Genomic DNA, 10,655 nt, shown 5'->3' with positions numbered 1-10,655 from the left:
CCACCGCCACCACCGCCACCACCCACTGGCCCCAGACCCGAGCTGTGATGGCACCGGTCGCCAAGGTCTGGACGACTGATTCTGGAGGAAAGAAGAACCAGCAGATAATCATTTCATACAGTGTGTGGTTCAAAGATTTAAAAGCTGTGGAACCATGGACTGGTAACTTGGCAACGAGGTGTGTTTGTGTGTTTGGACATGGAGAAGTTTAATGCCATACTGTGGAACATCTGAACATTAACATCTCTACAGAGACAAACAGGGGCAAAAATAGACTTAAAGTACCTATCTCATGCAAAATCATATTTTCAGAGCGTTTTACCTTCTCAGAGTGATGTGTGGGCCTTGGGTTTGTTGCTGAAGTGGTTTTTAGATTGATTTGGCTTTTTGTTTTTGTTTTTTAAACAAATTGCAGCGTATTTGTGCCTCCCTCCCACGTGACAACGAACTAAAGCTGCTACAACGATGACGCGGCAGATTCACCTATGGCGCTTTTGACGTAGCAGAAAGAGCTTCACAACCGACCCCCTCCCCACATCGTCTGACAGTTCCCACATGAACCTAAACAAAAGCGACATCAGAAGCTCATTGTTCTACTCTGCAGTGAACATGATATAATAAGTTGATCTCGTGTTTATTAAAACTTTATCAATCAGTAATGTTCAGTTGATGTGGACTCGGTGCTTGAGCTTCGTGCTCCTCAAAGTCCTCGTCCGATTCCGGGTCCAACACATGCGGCTGAACGCGCTGTATCTCCATGATGAATAAAAGTTTATTTCTACCACTATCAGGGTCACGTCTGTCTCCCCCTCCCTCCCTGAGACGGCGGAGGAAGGGCGGCTCCCTTGTCGCCTACGTCACGTTTGGAGGGCGGAGCCTGTGCTTTCTCAGGACGGGGGGGGGGGGGGAGGAGCAATAGTCGGACTTTCATAGTTCCTGGTCTGTGACGCCTCCAAGAAATCAGTAAGATTTCAAAACTACTGTGTAATGGATGTTCCAAAACCCAAACTGTGCTTGTTTATGTGCAAAAGATACAATGTGAAAAGAGTTATTTTATTTCAGACGGACACTTTAATAAATAGTAAACGTTTTAATGAGTTTATTTTTTCCTACAAACCTGCACGATTTACACATGATTTTAAAAAAGTGTTTACCGTTCGAGTCCGTTGACGCTCATTTGACTCAGGTCTTGCACCAGGGCGCAGTCGCTCTGCTTCTTGCGCTGTTTTCTCTGTGATTTCTGTGCGTCTCCACCGGGGGCAGTACTGAGTCTGTTCTGAGAGCCACGTGTCCGGTTCATTACGGCTCCTGCAAAGCAACAAGACGTGGACAAACTCAGAATGAAACGACAAAGCAGGAAAAGGTACAAAAAGTGTTTTTCTAGATATGTGTGAAGAGGAGCGGCCCAAACCAGAAACTAGACGATTTTCTGTGTTTTTAGTGTTTCTGTCGAACAGTTGTCATACAGAAGTGAAAATGTATTGTTTAATATTGGTGATTATTACACATAGAACAGTAGAACCATAACAAACGAGGACTTATCTATAATTTTCTTTTTAAAACAAATCAACATTTTCTAAATATACAAAAGACAAATTTTATGATTTTCAGTACAGAAAATACTAATTTGACTAAATGTAGTCAAAATGTGACTGTTGATGGTTTCACAATCAGCCAAGTTGTTCAAACTACATTTTTAGGAGTAATTGCTGATCAAAAACTAACCTGGAAATAACAAACCCAACATGTTTGTAGAAAAATGATGTAATCCTTTAGTATTTTGAGTAAAGTTCACTCCTGTATAAATGTTTTGTGTCTGATGACTTTATATTAGAGTTTAATCTGCTGTGACACGGTTTGGGCTTCTACAAGTAAGACGAACCTCAACAAGATTTTATTAATACAAAATAAATGTGTAAGAATTGTGAATTATTCACACAGATCATCCTCGTCTGCTCCTCTGTTATATTCTGACAATATTTAATGTAAACATTTATTGTATTTGTCTGTCTGTGAATAAATATGTGCATTTGTCAGATGTTTTACTCAGACCTTTTGACACTTTTTCAGGTTCACTTTAAATTTTTATACCTAAACTACGAGACGCTGCAGAGACTTTTCTCTTCCCATGTGCAAATCACAGAAAACTCGAGTCCAGAAGACCGAAACTCTGGAATCATTTAGCCCAAACTCTCACATCGATTTCCTCACTGGATTATTTTAAAAGACAATTAAAACTAAAATTGATTTGTAATGATATTTAATATTTGATCGACTGAAAGTCCACGTGTCTGTTCACAACTGTTGTGATAAACTCATGTTTATGGGGAGGTGATCTTATAAAACCCAAAAGCTCTTCTCATTCTCACTGCACATTTTCATTTTCTTTAGTTTCTACCCATTTGAAATGTTGTTTTAAATATTTGTGCAAATAAAATCTAAATCTAAACTAAATTTTTTGTGTTGTTTAGTAAGTACGGTTCAACAGATTATTTAGAGTTTTCTTTCATGTTCTTAAACGATGCATTTAAAAAGTTGTTAGAGTGGAATCAGCGTGTTTAGGAGGCTCTTTGCACAGCGAGCCTCACACGGTTTTAAAGTGTCAACAGTGGAACAAAAGCAAATGGCTGCGATATATGGAGCCTCCTTTAGTGCGAGCAGCTATGCCAATACAGTCCACAGCTGTAGCAGCTTTACTGAGGGGCCCGGCTCCTCAAAGGCCGAGGTGAAAAGAGCCACACAACCTCAGTGTGTCAACAAACTATAGTCCAAACGATGTCTATGTAAAACCTCCCCCTAATGGGCCCACACAAACAGACATGATACAGAGGCAGGAGGAGCGGCGGGGGGCAGGGCGGGGGGCAGACGGGGGGCGGCGGGGGCAGGAAAGTGAAAGTGCACCTATAAAGACTGTTAGAGGCTTAGAGGGGGTGTTAAAAACGCAATATTCACCCAAAATTATAATAAAAATAATAATCTTTACTTATAAAACAGTTTTAAAAACAAGGTATAAAAGTTTTGTAGAAGCAGCAAAGAACAAAAAGCATCAAAATAACACAGAGAAAGCACAAAAACAGACAATGACACAAACAATCCAATCAATTATAATAAACAAATAAAGAAATAAAAAGAAATAAGAAATAAAATCAAGCTAAAAACAGCTAAAGAAAGGCCAACTGATAAAAATGAGTTTAAAGACGTGATTTAACAGATGAGAGTGTGAGCCTCGTCTCCTCCGGCAGGTCGTTCCAAAGCCGAGACTTTGAGACTGGAAAGACTCCAGCTCCTTTGTCTGGAGTCTGGACTTTGGAACAGTCACAGGGACCTGAGGGTCTGAGGCTGGAGAGTCGGGCTGAGTATCAGTAAGAAGCTGCAGATACGATACCTCGATACCTCGATACCTCGATACCTCGAGACAGTCAACTTTCAGTAAGGTTCAATAAAAAAAAGAAAAATAAAATAAAAACTAAAATCACTTGTTCTTGCGTAAAGTTCATATGAAAATTTTAATCGTCAAAACAGTGAAAATGTCAAATGTGTCGCATAAACTAAACAAACAACAAAACTAACTAATTGAGTAAAATAAACCAAAAAATCCTCTTGGTGATATATCTATACAGCAGCCCTCGATATCGATACTGAATCATCACATTAAACGATATGATATATCGATACTAGCACTATCCCAACACACTCAGCCTCTCTGTGCTAAGTCCCTCCCCCTTCAGAGCAGGGAGAGGGAGAGATGCACTCTCGCTTTGAGGAATGACTGGGTTCAGGGTTTTGGGGTTCGATCAGGGCAGAGCACAAAAGAACTACAACCAAAAACCAAGAGGACTGTGGGATTCCACAGGACGACAGGCCGGAGCAAAGAGGGAACAGCCAATCAGCTTCTTTCTGTCACATATTTGAGTCTTAAACGCTGATGCAGATTCAAGTGAAGGGTTTTGCACCTGCTCGTCTCCATGGAGACAGTAGTGTCTGTTATGTTACTCAGTATGGCATTAAATCATTTGTTGACGTCAAACAGCTGCACGATTATAAGTTTTAGTACAAAGAGGACGGTGGTCGCTCTCCTCCTTTTACATTTGAAACTTTCTGTCATTGTTGTTCTGGATTTTGGCACTGGCCAAGAAAAACACATATTTTGTATTTTCTTAAATCCACATATATTCAGTGCAAAAATAAAAAATACCTTGAAAAACATGGATTTGTGGCTTGTAACTGGAGACAGACACGTTTGCATCCAGTGTGAACAGTAAACTGGGCTGATTAATATTTTAGGGTTAGATTTAGCTGCTCAGTCTTCTTCACATTTGACAGGTGACGCCCCCTCGTCCTTTGACAGGTGACGCCCCCTCGTCCTTTGACAGGTGACGCCCCCTCGTCCTTTGACAGGTGACGCCCCCTCGTCCTTTGACAGGTGACGCCCCCTCGTCCTGGTGACTATTAAAAAACACAGGAGACTCATCCTAAAAACAGAGCGTCCAATAACTCAGAGTGTTATTAAAGCAGGACCTGAGGGAGTGAGGACCTGAGGGAGTGAGGACCTGAGAGAGGACCTGAGGGAGGGAGGACCTGAGGGAGGGAGGACCTGAGGGAGGGGGGACTTGAGTGAGGACCTGAGTGAGGACCTGAGGGAGGGGGGACTTGAGGGAGGACCTGAGGGAGTGAGGACCTGAGTGAGTGAGGACCTGAGGGAGGGGGGACTTGAGGGAGGACCTGAGTGAGTGAGGACCTGAGTGAGCGCTCACACTCCAGGATTTACATCCACTGCTAAACACTGTGTATTATGATGAAGTGTGTCAGATGCCCTCCCCGTCTCTTCTGGAGACATTTAAAAAATAAACTTTGACCTAAATTCTTTTGTTAAAACACAATCACAATCACAAAGCTTCACAGAAAAAAAATTGCACTTAGACGTTAAGTGACTGGATGAAGAGGGAAAAGCGCCTCGAGTCAGCGGTGGATTTAAATGGATCATAAATCATAAATAATGACATCATCAGGAGGGGACGGCAGTGGACATGAGGACGTACGGACTGAATGTTGAAAAGTGTAAATTGTGCATTTTGCGGGCATTTGGGCAGGGCCTCGCTCCTCGTGCTTAAGGGCCTCTGGGGGAAGTTTAATGAGGGGCTTTTGCAGTGTTACCCCGGGCATTTAACTCCGCGCTCTGAGGAGTCGTCTTTTTTTTTTTTTTTTTCCGGGCTGCTCTAAACACACGCCCGGTCGGCATGGAAACCTCTTCAATTAGGCGGTCGTCTGAGAGGGGGCGCCACCTGCACGTGAGGGGCGCGTCGGGGCGTGGGGCGTTTGTTAAGAGGACGACTCCGCATTGACACGAGGAGGAAACAAACGGTTTGGTTTGTTTTTGTGTTGAACTAAAACAAGAGAAGAACAAATAACGAGCAGCACTTTGTCAATGAAGCAGCAGCAGCAGCAGCAGCAGCAGCAGCAGCAGCAGCAGCAGCAGCAGCAGCAGCAGCAGCAGCAGCAGCAGCAGCAGCAGCAGCAGCAGCAGCAGCAGCAAACGAACGTGACACAAAAACAACTTCAACATTTAATCATTCAGATGTAATTGTGTGTGTGTACATGAGTGTATATGAGTGTGTATGTGTGTGTATATAGTGTATGTGTGTGTGTGTATATATATATATATATGTCTGTGTGTTGTGTGTGTGAGTATGAGTGTCTATATGTGAGTGTATATATATGTGCGTATCTACATATGTGTATATGTATATGTGTGCATATATGTGTGTGTCTGTGTATGTACGTGTGTGTGTGTATGTGTGTATATGAGTGTGTTTGTGTGTTTATATGTGTGTGTATGTATGTATGTGTGTATATGAGTATATATATGTCTGTGTATGTATGTGTATATGTGTGTGTATGTGTGTGTGTGTGTAACTCTAATAAAATCTTATTATAGATTCATGATATATAAGTGCACATAAGAGGCTACAGGTCACGTCACACGTCTTTATCCAGTTTGTGGGGATATTATTCATACACGCACACATACAGACACACATACATATACACACACGCGCGCGCGCACACACACACACACAGTCTATGGTACAGTGTTGTACGGCTGCAACTAAGTCAGTGAATATTTTTTTCAATTATGCCTAATTAAATATAATGATAAACTTAAAATTTTCAAAATACATTTATAAACAGACAAAAGTGTAAAGTTACGTGTCAGTCAGTGATTATTTTGGTACATTTATACATGTTTTACTCACACAGACACACTGGGATGGCACCTGTACATGTTTATATATTGTATATTGTATTTGTATGTGTGTGTGTGTGTGTGTACTGTATGTGTGTATGTATGTATATGTGTGTATGTATATGTGTGTATGTATGTGTGTGTGTGTGTATATATGTGTATGTATGTATGTATATATTCCGAGTATCCAGGTTGTTTTTAGAAAAAAAGAGGAAACGATTAAGTATCATTGCATTATTATATGTTACAGCATGATGACGTAATGCTGTGGTCTGGGATTTGTAAAGGCCGCGGCTCCTTTTCACTGCCTCTAAAGTGATGTTATAGCGCCACCATCTGGAAACAGACACTCGCTGCAAAGTAACGCGGCTCCAGCGATCTCAAACAATGAAAAAAACCCGTCCGTGATTCAAATGCAATGCCATCATCAACAATCATCAATGTGCGCTCAAAATAATCAGGAAGACGCAAAGTTTGGATGCAATTCCCCGTGGCCGCATTTTCTTACCTGAGTCTGCGGAGAAGTCCAAAAAAAGAAGAACCAACAGACGAAGCCAAAACTTACGAGCTAAAATCAAACATGGAGAGGGCCGTGTCCGCAAATCAATCTGTAAATAAATCTGTGCATTAATTTGTAAATGAATCTACAAATGAGTCTCTGTGTTTGCGGAACTTAAAAATCGTGGCGAAGCGGGAGACCGTGCGGGACAGTCACGTGACGCGCCGTTTCCGCTGTAATTTTAAACATTTTGTGCGTTAAATTAAACATTTAGCGAATTTAAGCAAAACACCAATACTAAGAAAAAAAACTAGACATTTGGTTAGAAATATAGATGAATTAATTCAAGTCACTTTGAACGAACGGACCAGTCACGTGACCAATCCAAAACCCGATGGCGGCTTCTGATTGGCTAATTTCTATTCAAGCCGTAATGTTTTACACACGTAGAGATTTTATGTATAAACGAGTGTGGGCTGTAACTTATTCAGTTTTGGGAAGGTGACTTTTAAAATGTAATCCCCTACAGATTACAGATTACATCCCCAAAATGTATCTTGTAACGGAATCCATTAAATTACTTAAAGTGAGTAATGTAATCTGAATACTTTGGATTATTTGATATTGTCATGTTTTTTGAAAACTACATGAATGAACCAACCACATCCTGAAAATTCATGTTTGTTCAGTTTTTACTTGACCAGATTAAAAATATTATTGACAGAGAAATTATTTTTATATGAAATCACAATTATGTCCAAATACTGTTAATGTCATATTGTATTAGTTTAGTCCTGGTTTAGTCCTGGTTTTAGACCTGGTTTAGACCTGGTTTAGTCCTGGTTTTAGACCTGGTTTAGCCCAAAATGTGAAAATCCCTCTGTCTAATCCATTTATTTTGACAAAGTAACTGTAATCCAATTACCACTCACTGAAACAGTAATTGTAACTGAATACAGTTACTCATAATTTGTACTCTGATTACTTAATGCCGGTACTTGTAATCTGTTACTCCCCAACACTGATCTTATTTTACAATATTCTGATTTCTGTCAGAAATTTCAAATTCAGTGAACCAAAAGAAAATATAATCAAGTGATAAAAGCTCTCGTGTTACAGATTAAAACTATGACCAGGCAGGAGATGTTGTACTCTGATAATTCTCCTGGACTGAGAAAACTCTGCATTGAAAGAGTTGAATTTTGTGATCCAAAGTGCAATAACACATTTTTGAGATGTTCCTAACTAAATTATTGCTTCCCCAAGCCAATTAAAAGATATTATATTCTTAAAAGAAACTCTGAAAAGAAAGACAGTAAAATAATTAGAATCAAATGTTTTTCCTTTCCAGTTCCTCCTAAAGTAAAGGAAACACAATTTTAAATTTTGAATCAAATTATTCCAAACAAAAATTCAAATTTGAGATGGGTAAATGTGTGTTCTGTGACACAAGGGACGAGAACTTGGAAGATCTTTTCTTTGCATGTTGTTTGGTACAACATTTTTGGTCTGATTTTCATTCGTTGTTTCAGTCCAGGGGAATTCAATTTGCCCTTCTAACCATAAAAGAAAAAAACTTGTGTATTAAAAGAAGATAAAACAAAGGAATTTGGAATGAATATTTTATTAATTTTAGATAAATTTTTCATTCACAAATGTCGATTTTTTAAGATAAATCCAAATATAACTCACTTTAGAAATGACCTGAGATTTTTTGTTGACTCATTGAACCTGATGGAGAAAAGAGAAGTCGGCAGGTTTCTTGTTTCTTTTCTGAACGATGTTGATTTGTTCCATTGATTAGAAGCTTTAGAATTGCCCCCTCAGTTTGTTCATAAATGTTTTTTTTCTTCACAATTGTGGTCTGATTTTTTTGCTATGTTTAGGTGTGATCTTTGTGTGGTGCCTTTTTGTTTGTATCCGGGGTTTGAAGTACTAATCATGTCATAATATAAATCGAATTTCAAGTTTCTTTGCTTTAATGCAGGTTTTATAGAAGCAACAGTTTATAAACATCAGGAACTACTTTTCCCATGATTCATTTCAGCGCAGACAACATAAGGAAATATGTTTTTACTTGAATTCTTTGGATTATGACGGAAATAATTCACACCACAATATTGTCAAGATATTTCGAAAGCCAAAAAGTTTCCTGTCTACAATTATATCAGCCTCTGCAAAATATCACAATAAAAATCAAAGTATGACAATAAATATCAAAATATCACAATAAATATCAAAATATCACAATAAATATCATACCGTGAGATGCATGTCGTGATAATATCGTACAGAGAGATTTGAATATCGTTACATCCCGACTGACAACAGTAAAGAGACATAAACTGACATTTGTTTTGGTAAAATACAGAAAATCTGCTTAAAAATCGACCAAAACACAAAGAAAAAGTGATTAAAGTGAATCACATTAGAGTCGAGTGCAGAACAGTTTTACTTCATCACGTTTCACTCATTTCACTGTTTTATTATCACCAACCTCCACAAACCAGAGACGTCCCAGTGTTTTATTTTGAAAATCTGGTCTCCCTGTGTGTTCCCTTTGTCATTGTTGTTCAGTGGACGGAACTGAAATGCAGTATCACGTTTCCACTGCATTTATACCACAGAAGTATCATAAGATCTGATTCTAGATCCTTGATTTAAACTCCCAAATGTTTCTAATGTCAAGGCTGTGTTCTGTTCAACCACCACCAGAGGGCGACAACAGTCACTCTGAGAAGTGACCGACACACAAAACTACAAAACGACACAAGTAGAAGTGAGTGATTTTATTTCAACCTGCACATCCAATTCACAACAGAACAATACAAATGCAGATACAAACATGCAGCTTTGAAAAGGGGATGGATGAAGCAAAGCGCAGACATTTTCAATCCCCTCACACATTTGACAGAACAACACTTCAACTGAGTAAATGATACATGAAAAGACAAAACACTGACACACTCAGACACACACTGACCCAACACCATGGATCTATTCAAATAACAACACAACAACACAACACAAAAACAACACAAAAACAACACTCAAACACTGACCAAACATTATTTCACACAGAACCAGAACCACACAGACAGAACCATATGTGTGTGTTTTGACAGCGTCTGTGAAAAAGAATCTCCTTGGAGACAATAATAATAATAATAAAAATAATAAAGTTTTATGTGTAAAAGTGTCAGAGTGACGTGCACTAGAGGGAAAGACCAAAACAACACCTCGTCTGCACTTCCTGCTCTTTGAATGTGTGAAAACAAATGCAGAGACCACAAGTGTGCTATTTTCAGACCAGGTTCAGACCAGTTTAAACTGGACTGAACCTGGACTAAAGAAATAAACCAGGTCTAAACCAGGACTAAACCAGGACTGAAGCAGGACTAAGCAGGACTAGAGCAGGACTAGAGCAGGACTAGAGCAGGACTCAACCAGAACTAAACCAGGACTAAACCAGGACTGAAGCAGGACTAGAGCAGGACTGAGCAGGACTGGAGCAGGACTGGAGCAGGACTGGAGCAGGACTAGAGCAGGACTAAACCAGGACTAGAGCAGGACTAGAGCAGGACTAGAGCAGGACTGGAGCAGGACTGGAGCAGGACTAGAGCAGGACTAGAGCAGGACTAGAGCAGGTGTAAAATGTGCTCAGACCTTGAGTCCATGTGATGTGTGGTCCTTGTGCAGACCCTGGACACACTGACAAAACATGTGTTTTTGTGGAGGACAGACTCTTAAGTCTGCTGCAGGACAGAGCTCCAGGACGACTTTCTCTGACATAACTGAGCGTAGACGTCCTGAGTCAACGTAGGGATCAGGACTCTGATGATCTCAGGTGTTCAGGTCTTGGGACCTATGGGAAGGTGTTCTGTGGGACTAGTGACAGGAGTCATTTTGGGT

General features: G+C 40.0%; 1 long non-coding RNA gene across 1 annotated transcript; it reads right to left on the bottom strand.

Annotated features, from left to right (window-relative positions):
- Positions 1-5: 5 nt before the first annotated feature.
- On the bottom strand, positions 6-7,092 carry LOC129409379 (uncharacterized). Its single transcript, XR_008632384.1, has 3 exons — positions 6,753-7,092; positions 1,155-1,308; positions 6-81 (listed from the first exon to the last, which is right to left on the bottom strand). It is a non-coding gene; the product is annotated as an uncharacterized LOC129409379 (long non-coding RNA).
- Positions 7,093-10,655: the final 3,563 nt, after the last annotated feature.

This window comes from Boleophthalmus pectinirostris, unplaced genomic scaffold (genome assembly GCF_026225935.1).
Source record: "Boleophthalmus pectinirostris isolate CB_2022bp ecotype Guang Dong unplaced genomic scaffold, ASM2622593v1 HiC_scaffold_2, whole genome shotgun sequence".
NCBI classification, from domain to species: domain Eukaryota; kingdom Metazoa; phylum Chordata; class Actinopteri; order Gobiiformes; family Gobiidae; genus Boleophthalmus; species Boleophthalmus pectinirostris.
Note: the sequence above shows the minus strand (reverse complement) of the source record. Positions and strands in the feature narration are given on the sequence as shown.